Genomic DNA, 17,684 nt, shown 5'->3' on the forward strand with positions numbered 1-17,684 from the left:
CACAGAAGATTAAAAAAAGCCATCTAGATATTGGCTTATACATTTTAGGGTACTTCTGATGTTTTAAAGTATACCAGGTGGTGAAAGGCCTACCAAGGTCAAGCCTGCAGAACAGCAACTTCCCACCACACATCCCTAACACACAGTTACGGTCCTCCCTCACCAGCTGAGGACTTCCACACCCTAGGAAACTCTTGGGACAATGGATCAGTTTTGAGACCCTACTCATGCATTAACAGACAAGGTTACATAGCAGAATATGAAATTAAACTCCATCTGCACATCTCTATCAAAGCCAAGAGGACTCCTGTGTCACATGTGATTATTTAAATGCCTCAACTCTAACAGGTGAAGCACTGTGAACGTGATTTCCCCTTTAAAATCAGGCTTGTTTTGCATATTAACTGAAGTAGTAAAAATCAAATAGAAAACCAAAAACTAACAAAATAATAATGGACTCAAAACTTAAAACTATTGTAAATAAATGGGGGGTGGGGTGGGGGGGTGTTTTTTTGCTTTATTTTGTTTTTCCCAAGGAGATGAAAAGGAAAATTAGATCTAGGCAAATGTGACCAGCTTCCAACAACAACAAAAATATATTGTTCCCTCTTCTGTTACTGTGTATTAAGGATATGTATGACTTTATGGAATTACTCCAGCAAGCTGTGAATGATGATGCATGAAATGAAAAATCTCAGTCCAGTGCACAGAAAGAATACAGAGAACAGTAGGCTGTCAACAATACACCTTGTAGAGCTGGATGGTTATACACCACATCTTTGATGAATGCAACTATTTTGAATTCAGTGACAAGGCACATGTAAATAGAGGAGCACCTCCAGGTACCTCCCGGACAAATAGATTCCAATTCTGCAAGACAGCACTGAATAATTAATTCAAAACTTTTTTTTTTTTTTGGTAATCTAATTGAGTAATATTTTCTGTTTCAGTTGCAGGCAGTTGTACATACAGTCAATTGGAAGCTTTCCAAAATGATGTATGACATTTTTCCATTATAATATTGATCAGAACAAAATATCTATTTATCACCTATATTCCACACGTCTCTATTTCACTCATCTATTTGATTGGAAGAACAGGCAAATTCCAGATGGAGACAAATGAATCAACTCTCTTTGCAAACCTCCAGCCACTGACTACAGTCTCTTACATGATACAAAGACCGATATTGTACAAAAATTCAGTTCATAAAGAAGATTAAAATAGAACATGTTACAGACAAATTAAAAATAAATAAATAAATCTTTGGATGAACTGTGGGAACAGAAGCTTCAAATCCCAAGAAGCTACCACACATTCACTCCTGCAAGCCAAATTTTCAAGAAAATTATATATGACTAAACACTTGCAAAAAACAAGACAGGTTGTTTTGTACACGTTCAATTAAACCAAAAAGACAAACAAAGAGAAATCCACCAATGCCTACAGAAGATGACAGACTGCAAAGCAAAGACACCAAACAAGGCACAACAGATTTGTCTTCCCTTTGACTTCTTTGATGTATAATGTATTCTAGAGTTACAGCTGATTCCCTGCTACCACGGGAATTCAGGCCTTCTGTACAGCTGATCTTTATGTAAGCTACTGAGAAGGGTAACATGAAGACTCTGTATATCCATGCTATAGGTACATCTGAGAGTGCTGGAGTTTGAATCTCCATGTGTTTACATGCAGGTTTACAGGAACCTTTTCCTACACACAGGAAAGCTCAGACTACACACTGTTTCCCTTTAGAATGAAAATCATCTCTCTTGCATGCGAGCATTCAGAAATATGACAGCCTTCCGTAAGTCTTGAAACAATATAAGCTAAGTACAATCATAGACACTATGAAGGTGCAATGCACACAAATGTTACTACAGATCCAGCTATCTTGCATACAGGAGCATAAAGCTAATCAGTAGCACATTCAGCAGACAAACCTCTGCTGGTAACATGTAACAAGGCACAGATGAATAGCACTGCTTGAAATGCCAGGCAGATCATTTTCACTAAAACAAATGTTTCCCATTATTTCCATTCAGTATGCAAAAAAAAATTTGAAGTAGTTTCATAAATAAATAAATAGAATTCTTAGCCTACATTAGAAGAAGAGCACAGATAAGAGTAATGAAAAAGGGGTCTTCTAAAATTGTTTGTTTCTTTATTATGTATAATAAACACTTTTTGAAATTGCCACACCATTTTTGTTGTGCTTGCAGATCAGATAAGTATCATCACTCAGGTAATTTGCTAGCAAAGTTCAAAGACACAAGACTCAGTTTCTACTAGTCTGGTTTGAACTTTGTGCAATGAAGAAAAAAACTGAAACAAATGAACAACAAAAAACCCAAACATCTAGTTATCAGTTACAGGTCCCATTTAAGACAAAACCCAGATGAAAAACAAGCCCAAAGTCATTGAAAAGCCACATATTTAATCAAACAAGTTCTGGGCTGGAATCTAAGAATATTGTTAAGCAGAATTTTTGTTACCTAAAATGCATCAGTATGTTACTCGTAAATAAATCTTGCTATATCAAATCTGATCCCATTAAAAATATTTATATAGTATTTTAATAATGCCCCTTTCTTTCTTGGTTAAGATTGATGAGGAAGTACTGTATGATGGTTATGAATATTACTCTGCATCTCCCTTCAGGCTGCTTTGATATTATCCACTAGTCTGTTTTGACAGACCTGTTGAAGATGCTAGAATAGGACCTGAAGTTGAAACACCTGACGCTTTTTTTTTTCCTTCAAAAAGCTGCAACAGAGGCAGCTTTTGCTAAAAGTCTTACCAAAAGAGAGAAATGGATACCGCCTACGAATTTCTCTAGTCACTTAGATTTCAATTAAGTATCATATTACTAAACACATACAAGATAAGCACAGGAGAGAAATACATGGTTTCCTACTCTCCCATTCACTCTACTGGGACTTAAAGAGACCTATCTAGGGCCAAAGTGAACAAGACTTGGAGTACATGCTTAAAACATTTTGTGCACTTGGTAGAATGACCTTTTATAAAAATGTAGAAATACAAGTGACAACAGTCTACTGCTCCTTCCACCAACTCCTCCACCCTTGAGAGAGGATTATGTTTGATTTCAGCTTAGCATTGAGAAAGTAAAAGGGCAAGTCTTGGATACCCATTCAATGTGTAATTAGTATTAGAAAATTTAATTGAAGCGGGGTAACTGAAGCATTAAAAAACTGCTAGCAAAGATTTATTATTTTTTTAATCACTTCACCAAAAGTAACTGTAATTCATAATTTAGGCCTTAGTTGATACTTATTTCTGCATAAAGATTCAAATGTGTTCTCTGAAAGTACTCTCTCTGAAGAAGTTATACTTAATTGCTTTCTTTCCCAAACTAGCATTGCCTGGTGCCACTGACACAGACTGGGCTAGACTGATCATTTATCCAAGCCATGTAGCAGAGAAAGTAAAGCTACAAAGTATAACCAAGCTGAACGGCCAATCCTGCCTACAATTTTATTAAAACATCATGAGGAAAGTTGCAGGAATTCCCTCCCTTCAATATTGAGAAGTCTTATGTTCAGCAAAGACATGCAATTCTCCTGAGTAAAGTTTACAGAAAAAAAAGCAAATGTGGTACATGGAGGCTAGGATTTTCCTCTAGCTTGCTGTAGTCCGGCAAAAAATCAATCCAGAGCTTCAACTTTGATCTGTTTTTGTTGAATCTTCCAACTTTCTAATCCATCACAGAAAAGTATTATTTGTGGCGTTTTGTTTTGTTTTCAGTTTAATGTGGTTCATATTATATAAGTTTTCACTAGTGAGCTTTTAGAGAGTTTTAGTGTTAGTACCTTTAATTGTAATTTGTGAAATTTCAGAGTTACTGACAGAAAGCCATTTTTCACCTTAACAGAATCCTCAGGATTTTGGTTAATTTTTTTATCAATCAATATAGCTTTTTAGTATTTTATATTCAACATATAAAATTGAAAAAAAAATAAATAAAATAATACTGTTCCAACAGTCTTGCAAGAGAATACAATTTTAGTAAACCTAAACATTAAAATGGAAAATGGTGTGAGAGAGTAAAATTTTACAATTTTCATAGCTATTTATTTTTCAAGAAGGAAAAGGTACCAACTAGAAAGTTTAGAAATACCATATATGAAAAGTTTTAATTTAATACTTTTAACTAATACAGCATTTATACTGCAATAGAAGTGTGCCACCAAAAAAAAAAAAAAAAAAAGACTTCAATGAACAAATAAATATAGGTAAAATATGTCTAGCAATGAGAAATCAGCAAGTCTGATTTCAAGTACTCTCCCAGATTAAGATGTTAGCCAAATACCAAATTGAATGGTGTGCTACCTTTCATAATGCTCCTCCTGACATAGCCTGGCATGTATAAACGTTTTTTTCTAAGAAGTTTCGTTTCTAAAAGATGCATGGATAGCTGAGATTTCTGACATTTTGACATTGTTAATACATAGGTAATCACTATGATAAAGCCCTAAAGACATCAAAGAATTTAGAGCAGCATAACTTGAAGACCTAGCAGGCTTGCGTTTCCAAAGAGAAATCCTGGGCATGGTAAAGTCAGCATGACAAGCATCCAGAAGATCTGAATTTCATCCTTACTGCTTGAAAGTTTTGCAATACTGAGCATCCAAAGCATGATATTTTTTATTTTCAAAATTAAATCAGTCACTACAATCAATTTAAGAAAAACAGGTTTTTTTGTTGTTGTTGTTGTTTGTTTGGATTTTTTTTTTTCAGAACACTTATCTTCGGACTTTTTCCAGACTTTTACTGAGACACCAGTCTTTCCACTGTCTTGTTACAGTTGTGGATCAAGTCTTCTGAGACTTAAGTATTATTGTAGTGCAACTAAAACGCATGACCTATGAATACCATAATATCACCAAAATATGTAGGAACTGTTTAGAATAACTCTGCAATACCTAACAAGTGATACAAATTCATTTTCAGCATAAAAGAATTCAGAACACAACTGCAGCTCTCAGAAGTTAAGATGTTAAACAGAAGTGGAGTGCAGAAAATATTCAGGAAATATTTATCACTATCTCTAAGGTAAAGAGAATAGGACAGTGAAATTAAGTCATAAGAACAGGTCACAGCCAATAGATTGAGAAGAATTCTACAAGAGGGAGTCAAATGGAAAGATCAAGCTGTCATCTAGTAAACACAGAATAACCAACAAGGGAAATATATTAAATTTGAAATGTCACCATTTTCAGTGTCTGAATCACCGCCCAATCCCACAAATACAATCTCCTCAAAAAGGCTAAATAAATTAGAAATCTGAACTAATAAAATCTTCTATGGTATATTGATGTATTCATTTATTTTTACCTAACTGAAAATTTTGAACCACAGTTTACCACAGATAAACTGAATGATGCTGAACATCACAGAATATTCAGAGATGATTATTCAAGTTCCTAAGGGATGCTTTTTAATTTCTAAGGTAGATTCCATATAGATCTCTTAAATTGTAGACAGGTTAGAAGCGTACCAACTGAGCATATTTCCCAGACCACTACAAATTTCATACTTGAACTATATGTAACTAGCATCAATATAAAGTCTTATTTTGTATTATTGACATTTGGTGTGCATAAGCATCAAGAAAATGCCCAGTTTAACATAGTTTCCTTTTTAGATATTTATTCCTCCACGTCTCAGCAAGCTGTATATCCACTGTTGGCTCTCTTATAGCAGTGGCTGGATTACACCCTGCAGGTTTATCATCTCCATCTATCATTTGTTCTCCCAGGAAACAAAATACTATATTGTCGTACTGATACAAGAAAGAATCATACCTCCGTGTCAGTTTACAACTTGTCTTTGAAGGCAACACCACATTAACAAGTCAACAACACTCAGCACATGTACAACTGTAAATGAGAAAAACAACTGTTAGCATGCAGCCTTTTTCCAACAGAAAGGGATCTTTCAGCTTTTAACTTCCCACTCAGCAGAGATAATAAGACCTGAAAATAACTCTACTAAAGCTATCTACAAAAGCAGTTCCTTACCAGCTTCAGGAGTCATTTTAATACAAGAAAGGATAAATTATTTGAAAGAGAACTAGTCTGCCTCATTCCGAAACAATGCACAAGAAATAACAAGTTGTCATTATGGGTGTATATACACTGAAACGCATAAATTTCTCTATAAGTTCCCCTTTGCCCAATTTGAACTTTCATACGTTACACAAAAAGATTGACAAATATATAATGAAAATAAAAAACACAAGTTGCTTATTTTGGAAATAAAGTTTGAATAAGAAGAAAATCTTGCACCAAACCTCAGTAGATGAGATGAGTAGCCTCAGGTGAGATGGCTATCTGTTATTAGTAATTAACCTAACAGTGTATATTATTGCATAACATAACGTACACACACACACAGAATGATTAATCTCTATGCACATCCCTATATATTTTAACTTTAAACCCAACATTTCATTAAGCATAGAAGACAGTGAGAATGATCATTCCAAAGTCTTAGAAAAACAAAGGCAAAGGTTGTCCAAACACTATCACTGAACTGTCAGTCCCAGGCTTGGATATGTCCACATATCTCACTGAGGAGCTGGTCAGCTACACACTCCACTACCATGCACAGAAGAGAGCAAAGCAGCACAGAATTTACCTTGTTCTCATCCAGACGAGAAACATTTGATAACTGATGGAAAAATTACACACGATCAACCACAACTTAGTAGTTTTACAGTCAGAAGGGCAGGTTTATGCTGTATTCATAAAAGGTCCGGCATGCCCTGGGTCCAGCTCAAGTTATGCAAATCCCAGAAGATGGATCTGCAGAGGTTTTGTGCAAATTTCACTGGAGTTCAAGTTTGTGTAATTCCAAGCTTTGCTCACTGAGCTCTGCTTTCTGCTTGTTGGAACTGGCTGAGTGGTTCATAGCAAAGAATTTCTTCACAGGCATGGTTACTTAATTTCCTTGGGTACTTGGAATTTATACATAAATTTATACCATAGGCACACATGTTTACTTATATACCACATGCATGCATGCAAAGGCAAAACTGTGAGCATTTAACATTGTCAATATTTACAGGAACCCAGGCAATTCACAGGAAACTAGTTTTTTTTTTTTGCTACTGATGACATGCCAAAGTTTGTGCTCCAAGCATTGATCTTCTTAGAATTACTGCCATGAACACTTGCATACAGGAATTTAAAATACCAGAATTCTCTCAACCATGCGACTGAAAAAATAGATTTCCATCAACAGTTGAACTTAATTTTTATATTGATTTCAGCGACATAACATGACATAATCTTCACATTGCTTTAGCTAACATATCTGTTCACACTTGTGGTCAATCCAATGAGACTGTCAGTCCACACAAACCAGCTGTGACTGAGCTGCACCATGTCCAAAACCTTCCCAACCTACTGGCAATGGGGTAACTTGTAAATCGCAAGCCCAAGAGCCCTTGCAACAGGTGGCAAAATTCGCTCTCTTGGTAGCCTGATGTGCTAATTCCAATTTCAGACAAGTCTGGGGAGAAAATCACTGAGTAGCATCCATGTTGAAAGTATTCCCTCCAGCAAGAAGTTGGTGTTACCGTCTGTGATGAAAACACAGGTGAAGCCATAGGGATGAGTAAAGTTGAGAACAAAGAGTAGACAGAAAAGTTTTTGGTTTTGGTTTTCTGGTTTTGCTTTCTGTGTTTAAACAGGACTATTAACTCTAGTATGTCTGATGCTTCGATCTTCCTTTTGCTCTTCCCTTAACAAACAATAAAAATGCACTTCCTTAGAAGAACGTGCTCTCACTGGAGCTAGAGTATATTTTGTCCCTTTTGGGCCTTGGCTGAGGAGCAGAAGTTTGTGAGCTGACATCTTAACAGTGCAACTCCACACTAAATAAGCTACTTGTCAAAAGAATGCTGAAAATTAATGCAGCAAGTAACCAACAAACTTGGGAAATGCTTCAGCTGGAGATTAAATATGCCAGTTGCAACTCCCTGTGAGCCACTGGCAGAATATTTGAGCCCTGTGAAGTTTTGAAGTCAGCAGGAAACAGGAATCCACCTAGCACATACACAGCACATTACCCTGACTATTAGCACAACAGCAGGGATAAAAAGAACAACAAAACACTCAAAATCTGCCTTAGTGTCCCTCCAGCAGGTTGACTACTACATTAGGTTACTACCCATTTTGGGGTAGTGCTTATACAAAAGAGACTTGCTCTGTAGCTCCCAGGGCCACAGAAACGTATTTGTTTTGAAGCAATGGCTGAAAATAAAGATCCTTAGAATCTTACTTTGATAGTTCTAGTGTCTGCTCTTTTTGCTGTTGTAGTATTTCCAGCCCCCCCACCTTCCAGGGCATTTTAGAGTGGTTGTGTTCCTGCAAAATTTTTGAGATTTGCAAAGTGTTAGGGAAAAAAAAAACTTCAACTTGCACAATATTTTTAGTTCCATAACAATAGTTCCAACGATAATATGGAACTATATGTTCGATAACATGTTTGAGTATAGCAACTTAATTAAGAAACTAATCTTGCTTCAGTCATTCAGATATGTACTAAAACTGGAGTGACAAATCATCTAACCAGGAATGAATAGCTGGAGAAAAAAAAAAAAAAAAGAGAGACATTTTACATATAAAAGACATCCCAAGCAACAGGGGCAATTCTCTGTAGAACATTGTGACTGTTGGCAATTTCACCTAGAATGGTTCTTTGAACATCAGTCCACAATGTGATTGTAATATAGGATTTTCTAGTTAATATGTTTCATTTTTTCCTCCTTAATTCTTCCGTAGGTATGTTTCCAACTGACTTTTAGATAGAATCTGACTGCCTCAAGGGAGAGTTTTCTCACTTACACATCTCTTCATTTCTGCCCTATTTTTAGCTTTTCTGTAAAGATTATGTCTGCAAATATCATGTCCTTTATACTGCACACTGAACAACTTCTGAAAGGAAAACGGTGAAACGGAAATATATTTCATACAGATCCAAATTTAACAAGGTATTTTAGGGAAAGAAGTCTTTATTTATTTATTTATTAAGGAATACTCAATTTACAATTTTTCTTCGGGAATACAGGGAAAACAGCAAAAGGCTATCCTGGCAAACACTTCAAATTACATCATAGTTAGGGCAAGAAGAGTTCTTCAAGAATCCAGGAACGTTCCCTACCCTTTGATTACGAAACCTCATTATGCTATAGTAGAAGAATGAATTTATATTAGGAGGCTGTAATAGTCTGAGAGCCATGGAATTTAGTTCAGTTAATGATGGCCTTTATAAAGACAGAAAACCAAGTTCCACTAAATAAAGAGTCCGGAATTGTGATCCAAGGTGAAAACAATATGGTCTTACAACAAGATTTGCATGTAAGTCTCATTATAAAACCCACTAGTATTAATTAACTTTGTTGTTGTTGTTGTTAATTTTATTTTCCTTTTTAACATAAATACTGCAAAGTTTTCAAAAATTAACTGCAGTCAAGATAGGCAGCATTTTTCACTTGTAAAGATTCTCAGCTATTAATTCTGTTCACTTTTATTTGTTTGCATAGAAATGCTGCCTCAAACTGATTTTAACAGAGTTTAAGTTAAAACGTATTAGAAAAAAAAAAAAAGACTACAGAAAATTTGTGTATTTGCCTATATAAAAAAGTATTATGTTTTATCATTGTTTTGAATCAACATTAATGACAGGCAGGATATTTGGTGGAGAAATTCTACTTTATTATAAACACTGCTCCAAATTTTTAACAACTCTTTGCAGATCTTGGTAGCTATATGCACTGTATATTTTGTTTCCAATGGACCAGTATTTGCGTTTCATTGACATAGCTGAAAAGGTCTTTCCTTTATTTCCCTTTAAACTGTCAATGTAGTCCACACACTTGATCTGAAAAAAGTCTCTATTTTACCCTGAGCAAGATGCTGCTGGGACAGAATACGTAGACAGGAAGGCAGGAAGTTTTGAAAAGGTTTTCCTTTTCAAAGGAAAACTATCAAACACATACTGAAATGACATTTCACCAAAAGACACTAAAAATTGTTTTCAACTAGTATCAATTTGTTTAAACACATCACCAGAATGCAGGTTTAAAGTTACATTTATGTAGTACAAGTGATCACAAGAAACATTTTCAATTCCTTGTGTTTCTGGCTAAGTTACACATCACATCCATTTACAAAACGTAAGTCTTCCATCTTGTCACACAAAGCAGGACAGAATGACCTTTTAAAATCAGCTTTCCCAAAACAAAAAGAACATAGCAGTGACCTTGCATTATTTAACCTATTTTGCCATTCACTGGATAAAAATTAGCACTCCAGGGTATCAATTCTGAGAGTCTAAAGTGCTAATGCTTGCCATTGCCAATTGAGAAAAAGGAACTCCTTATAGTCTACCTTCATTAAGAAATGCTAACAGATCTTCTGTTTCTGAAATAAGACACATTAATTCCTGCAGAGGTACATACAGTATTTCACAAAATAGCCTCACAAGGATGCATAGTACTTAATACAAAGAAGGTCCATCAACTTAAAACAAAATTCATTCACAGTAAATTTTTGTGTGTCTGATCACTAGGGAGTGCGCATTTTTTTTCCTTTTGCTACATAAAAGGATGAGGGAACTTTGACCTGCTGCTATTCAAATCATTCCATGTTTCCTAAAGCATCCAGACATCACAGCAAGAGTAAAGAAATTTCATACAGTATCCCAAGATTAAGCATGAGAGGGATTTTCAAAACCAAAGCTTTCTAATGCATGTTCTGTTTTCCAGTTTCACAACTGTGAGCCTGTGCAGCTGAAAAGAGCAAAACTGGCGCACTACATCACAAAAAGGCACCCTGCTCTCCAACAGCCACTGAAAACACAAACGTTACACATTCCTTGAAAGAGACTACCTGCTAGATGTGGGAGAGGGGAGGGAAAAAAAGAGTTTTAGTAAATATGTAACAATTTCACATCTTTGAGATTTCAATTATTCCCTTCAGGTTGAATGAAATCATTGAACAGATCCAGAAATTATCAGGAAGCAACAGAGACATGCACCGCATCACAACTGCAATCCCCTACTCTCCCTCAGAAACAAAGCCAAAACCCAATATGCAAAGCTTATCCTACTCAGAGCTTTCTAAACAAAAGGAAGTGCATCAGAGAGACCATAGGGTTCAGTACGGGCCCACAGCCATTTTCATACGCATGTGGCTCGGCAGCTGTGCTTACTGCTATGTGACCATCACCCTGTGATATTCTAGTTGCAGGCATACATTTAATGACCGCTACTAATACAGTATACAACAGTACTACCTTTAAATGGCCTTTTTTTTTTCCACTGTAACAAAATGACTCCGCTCTTTCTCATGACACTATCAATTAATACATTTCAAGTGAAATTACACATTTTAATGTATCATTGATTTAATACAAGCTGAAATACAATCCACATCTCATGTATCAAAAAATGACATATAAGAAGAGCAACAGTGACATACAATAAGCAATGAATGGATATTAACTATTTTCAGCTGAGAACAGACTCAACCTTCCTCTAAAAGAATACTAGGAGGTGCTCCTTCCAGTTAATAAACTATATATTAACTGAACAATACTAGTAGCTAAGTAATTCATGTTACCAACTTGATGGCAACCCTTAAAGCAGACAAACTAATATTCCAACTACCTCTAAGCACAGCAGTACCAATCAACAGTAGTAACACCAGCTATTCAGGTTTCCACAGTGTTTGTATCACTGAGGAGTATTATCACCTTTTCCCATTATTCTTGGGAATAGCAACTATTAGGACCAAACTCCAAAACAGATTAATATGCTAAGATATTAACCAACAGCAGTAAGAGTGTAAATCATGTCAACTTCCTGCTTAATTGAAAAAGTTTTTAAAAATTTCTTACATAAGATATCTATGTATGAATGGTGAAAGCAAGAAAATGTAGAAACTCAAAGGAAAATGAAGAGTAAGGTAATTAAACATAAAAGGAAAAGCAATTGCCATGCTTACTTTTAAAAGTGCTTGTTTTTTTTACTTTTTTTCCCCTTATACCTTAGAAAAGTATTCTAAAATGCCTGAATTAAATCAAAAAAAACCATTATATTTCAATAAATTTGAGGATTGGGGATTTAAAATTCATTAGTTTAAATAACGAATTGGAAAGATATTTTTTTTCTTACCACTGACATAAATGTCATGGCATAAACACTGACATCCATTCTTATCATGCCATAAATTCATGCTGTCCTCATATAAGAATAAGGCTACATTTATAATTCCATTTTCTGTTGGGGCTTTTTATTTATTTTTTAATCCATTTTTAACTGAGTGGTACCTGTTTCTATTCTAGAAAGTCCATAAGACTTTGGGTTGGTTCAAGACAATAAAGAAACACAGCAGTTGGCATTATTTTAATTAAACTTTAAGATGTGGATTTAGGTCAGGAAATTAATGTTTCAGTTAATCTTAGAGTGATACCAATTAAGTTTGCTGGTATTCTACCTTTTCAGTGTGATTAATCCACACTATATCAGGTGGCAGAGTAAGTTGCAATAAAAGCAATGTCAGAATTAAAAGTACAAATTGAAATGCTTCTTGCTAATCTATTTACTTGAATACAAAATCAAATAATCTCTATGAACATCAGAAAAAAATGCACATACAACAGTAACTACATCTCCAGTTTTAATGATGTCACTTCTTTCTTCTAACTCAAAAAAAAAAAATTAATTGGCTTAAATACAAGCATCTCTAAATGAATTAAAAACCTCACAGCAGTCAAAATTTTGTAAAATTTTTCAAAAGTCCATGGAACAAAAAGTTAAATAGAATACTAAGTAGGATAAGATGTAATGAAGCCTGTTGATTTTTTTGAGCTGGAGCACATTGCATTGTTCTTTCACTGAATATGTAGATTCCCTAAGGAACTGAGTGTCTGGTCAAAGCGAATGATTTGATCAACTACTATAGAAAACCATGAGCTGCACTCACAGTTGTTTCACTTCCCAAATTCCATCTCATGGAACACATAACTTATATTTTAATGGAACACTTGGCAGAAATCTTCCAAGAGTATGCCATAATAGAATCATAGAATATCCCAAGTTGGAAGGGACCCACGAGGATCACCAAGTCCAAAACCTGGCTCCACACTGGACCACCCAAAATATCAGACCATGTGCCTGACAGCACTGTCCAAATGCTTCTTGAATTCCATCAGGCTTGGAGCCATGACCTCCCCTGGGGAGCCTGTTCCAGTGCCCAAACACCCTCTTGGTGAAGAAACTTTTCCTGATATCCAGTCTGAACTTACCGTGATACAGCTTCATGCCATTCCCTTAGGTGCTGCAGAGACTGGTGTTCTTTTTTTGCATCTCTGAAATACCTATTCAGCAGCGCTGTAAAATACTAAACAGCAAATGGGTTTCCTTTTAGAGTAAATGGTCATTCAGAGTTTACTCTAGTCTTTTACATACGTGGACTTCAGAGTTCCCTTGAACTGCAGAACAGAGAAGAAAAAACTTATCAGTGGTGGGGTGCTTTCACGCTAAGATGATGCCCCTGATCCTATAAGCAAGAACATCCACTCCCCACTTACCTCATTGCATGAGAAGAGATAATTTTTCTAGAAAGTTAACGAATATGAATAAAATCCACTTTCCATCCATTAATACCATTCACAGCTGCCTTGCATTACTAAATTAATGTTTACACAGAATCAAAATCTGTTGTGATTAAATACCCTTGGCATTCATGCTCTACTTTAAGCTAGAAATATTTCCATTGGATAACAAACGCACTGGCACAGTGTGTAAAGAAAACTGAAATGGGGGCAGGATGGGGGAATTGGGAACAAACAAACTTCAAGTAATAATTTCAACATCATCTTTTAACAGAATGGATTTTGAAATTAAAGGGTGACTTTTAGGTTGTCCTAGTGTTACTGTGAGTACTTTCACAATATCAGGTGGACGCTTTCTAGGGATGCAGAAAAACCTCCTTGACCTTTAGCAAAATTTTAAATTCGCCAGACATGCTCACTCTGTAGTGTTCTATGGCTCACATGATACTTAAGCAGATATAACTGAAAAGGCATAATTTTATCTGCTGAATTTAATTTGAGCCTCTAGTACTATAAACAGGAAAAAATCCTGATCCAGTATTATTTAATATGAGTAAATCTCAGGTTTATTTAGACATACTTAGGAGGCTTAGCATTGTTATTAGTAGTCTAAAAACTAATTTCCAATACCAATTTACTTTAACACCCAGGAGCCTTGCAGTCTGCAGTGCATTTATTCCTGCAGCTAACTCTCATTAAGGTTACTGCCCCTTTGAAAGCACACACTCAAAGAGAGTTAAAAATGCACACACACATGATCCCCCTCACAATATATCATCTTCAACAGATTGAAAAACTCTGGAACAAGTTTTGCAAGAAAAAAGAATTAAAAACTGGTTGAAACTGGAAAACAAGATCTAACACAGCATGATTTTGCCAGATATGGATCACACTTGTCTAACCTGATAGCTTTTCTTCAATAGATTTTCAATATAACATAAGTGAAGTACAAAGAAAAGCTTATCTAACAGGATTTCAGATCAGCATTACAGATGGTGTCACATTAGAGGTAGTAGTAAAGACAGAAAATGAGGATTAGCAGCAGAATTTAAAACATGTAAGAAATTAAGGACTATAAAAGAGAGAGAAAATGACAGCAGTGAAAGGGAACACACCGAGTAAGAGACAGGGATTTCAGAACTCTTCGAGGATTATTCTTGTGAAGTATTTTATTTAGTACTCTCATCAATGATGCGGACATAAATAGGAGCAAGCAAATGACACAGTACCTTTAATAAAGAGAAAGATGAAGTTATCAGTCAGAGAGATGGAAATCTTTAAGACAGCAGTAGAAGCAGCAAAATTCAGTAGTATAAAAGGCAGGTCATTTATCTGACTAACTTGGAATTCACATATGGAAAGTATCTGAAGAAATGATGTAGAGGAAAGAAAAGTTGATATTGAAAGACTGTGACCTATCAAAGTGGTATAGCTGCAAGAGAACCTAATATGACCTTAAGATATCTCAAGCAAGAAAAATGAAATAATTGTAAAAGGCATTCTCTGGATCCATGTTCATCATGTTCATTAACTGTCTTGAGGAAAGAGTTATTTAAACCAGAATTGGTAAAGAAAAGGACTGAGAGATTGAACAGGAAAACAAAAGAGCTGACAAGGTTTTGTTTTGTTTTCCTTGTGGGGATGGAGAGGGTAAGCAGGGGGACAGGATGTTTTTTAAACCAATCTAGAAGTACTACAACTAGAGCCAAAGGATACACTATTCTAAAGAGTTTTGATGTTAAAGGTCTGTGTTGACAAAATAAATAAACAAACACACAGGTATGAGCTGCCTATGAGTAAATTTAGGCTAGAAATAAGAAAAATCCTAACCATTAGAACAAAGATGTCTTCCACATTTTTCCTGACTGCTTTGAACATAAAGCTCATTAAATTAATGAAAGGAATTACGTGAGGTGGAATTTGCAGGATTAGGGGACTAAGCTTGATGACGTAAAAGGTTCCTTCCAGTTCCATATATCCATCACCTTATAACACATCAGGTGAAACTAACAACTCCTTTTTACTCCTAGAAACCAGAAGCAGCATATATAACGGATTTACATTTAAAACCTGTCTTCTGGAATAGAGGTCAATCATTCTGAGATCCAAAACAGTGACCTCAGGGGAAAAACTTGCAATGACACATATGTAAAACACTGTTCAGACACAACCCTTTTGAATCAGTTGCATATTTTCAGCGTATCAGTTCCTCATTATTTTGAGACTATTTGTAGACAACTATGTCAAGAAATAGTCATGGCAAATGCAAAATATAACTTTTCCTGATGAGTGGCTGACCTAAAACTACATTGTCTTTAACATACTGAGCATTCCTTGTTCACAACTCATTATCTACAATATATTCCAAAATGTCAAGTAAATGCAGTAAAACAATGAATTAGTGGTATCGCCCTACACAAAGGAAGATGCTGGAGATAGATTAGCAACACTGTGTATAAATATTACCACTTAGCAGTAATCCCTGGAGTATAAATTAATGCTTTTAAAATGGATATGTCACCTGTTTATTTAAGGGAAAAATAGATACCAAAAAGAAATTCTCTTCTCCCATCCTTGTTTCCTACCACTATTTCATTCTTTAACTCTTAGCCTTCTCTTCTGCTATTTACACCTCCTGTTTTTTATAGCTCTCTTTCTTCTATTCCACTTTGCTTTTACGCATGCAGTGTTGGACAGCATGAGGAAGCCCTTAGCCCCCTGAAAGCTCTTCCCCTTCTACTGGTACTTATCTAGACCCACTGTAGTGTTACTTCTGCTGTTACTATATACGCAAACACATATATACGTCACTTCAGTCACTAATAAGTTGCCCTCTCTTGGTTTTGTGACGATTGCAGACCTTGCAGCTCTCTGCAATGTAACAGTCTCCATCAGAATTTCTAAAAACATTATAGGCAGGCCCACCTTCTCTCACCATCATGAAACCCCAGTTCTTTCTTAACAAACATTTGACTTTTCAGCTGATGGACTTCAGGGATACATTGTGATGCTTATGTCTATGACAACTTTTCTTTAAAAATGTAGAGGGAGAAAGTGTCAACAACCTCTTAATGATCAGCATAGCCACTTACCCTTTGTATTGAATGAAATAGGATGGAAAGGGAAAGAGAATTTGAGAAAGTCCGCACTTACTTCCATGGCCTCATTCTTTGTATCATTGCCAGGAAAAAAGCCAGGGGTTTTCTCTCTCTTACTCTATTCTGGATCAAGTCACAAAGCTCCTCATTTACCCAAGTCACCTATTCTGAAGTGTTACCACAGATCTTTGCCTTCCAACTCTTCTGAGGCCCTTTGAAGAATCCCTCTCTGCAATACAGAGTTCTCCTAAAGTATGTGTGGCTGGTAAGGCCTGCTTTACATAGGAGATAAAATGAATTAAAATTCTGAGGGCTGCTATGCCACTTGCATTTGTTTCAGCCTGTGCTCATTCTATGCTCCAAAGAAACTGATAAAAGCAAAAGAGCAGGTACATTCTGTACCATTATTCTGTCAAAACTGCATTAGAGATGAGAAATAAATCTCAAGGTGCATTAGCTTGTTAAGCATGAAAAGAAAATCATCTCTTTCCAAAGTCCAGTTACTCTCTCGTTTCTAAAGCTGTCTTATATTGTAGAATTGCCCAATTTTTAAGTCATCAGTGCAAGAAACTTTAGTTTTGAGTTGGAAAGAGATTTTTTTTTTTGTACCCCCCCACCCCCACCCCGATGAGCATTACACACAGTGCACACAGTGTAGTATCCCATGACTTGCCGGAGATTTGGATTTTAGGAGTTTATGAAATCTGACCAGCAGTCTGTTAAAACATATCAACAAAACAAAACAACAATCAAGAAAAAGAAAACACAACAACACTCTTATTCCATATAAGAAGAATGAGCCAACTACAGGAAGGCTCATTTGGAAGTATGTCAGGGAATCCTCGTACTACCTCTGTTCTTCAGAACAAAACAGCTAGAAAGTAGCAAGCAAATGACAGGCAGACCATGAAGACGCAGTCAACCAAGGATCTGGCA

This window comes from Cygnus atratus, chromosome 8 (assembly GCF_013377495.2).
Source record: "Cygnus atratus isolate AKBS03 ecotype Queensland, Australia chromosome 8, CAtr_DNAZoo_HiC_assembly, whole genome shotgun sequence".
NCBI classification, from domain to species: domain Eukaryota; kingdom Metazoa; phylum Chordata; class Aves; order Anseriformes; family Anatidae; genus Cygnus; species Cygnus atratus.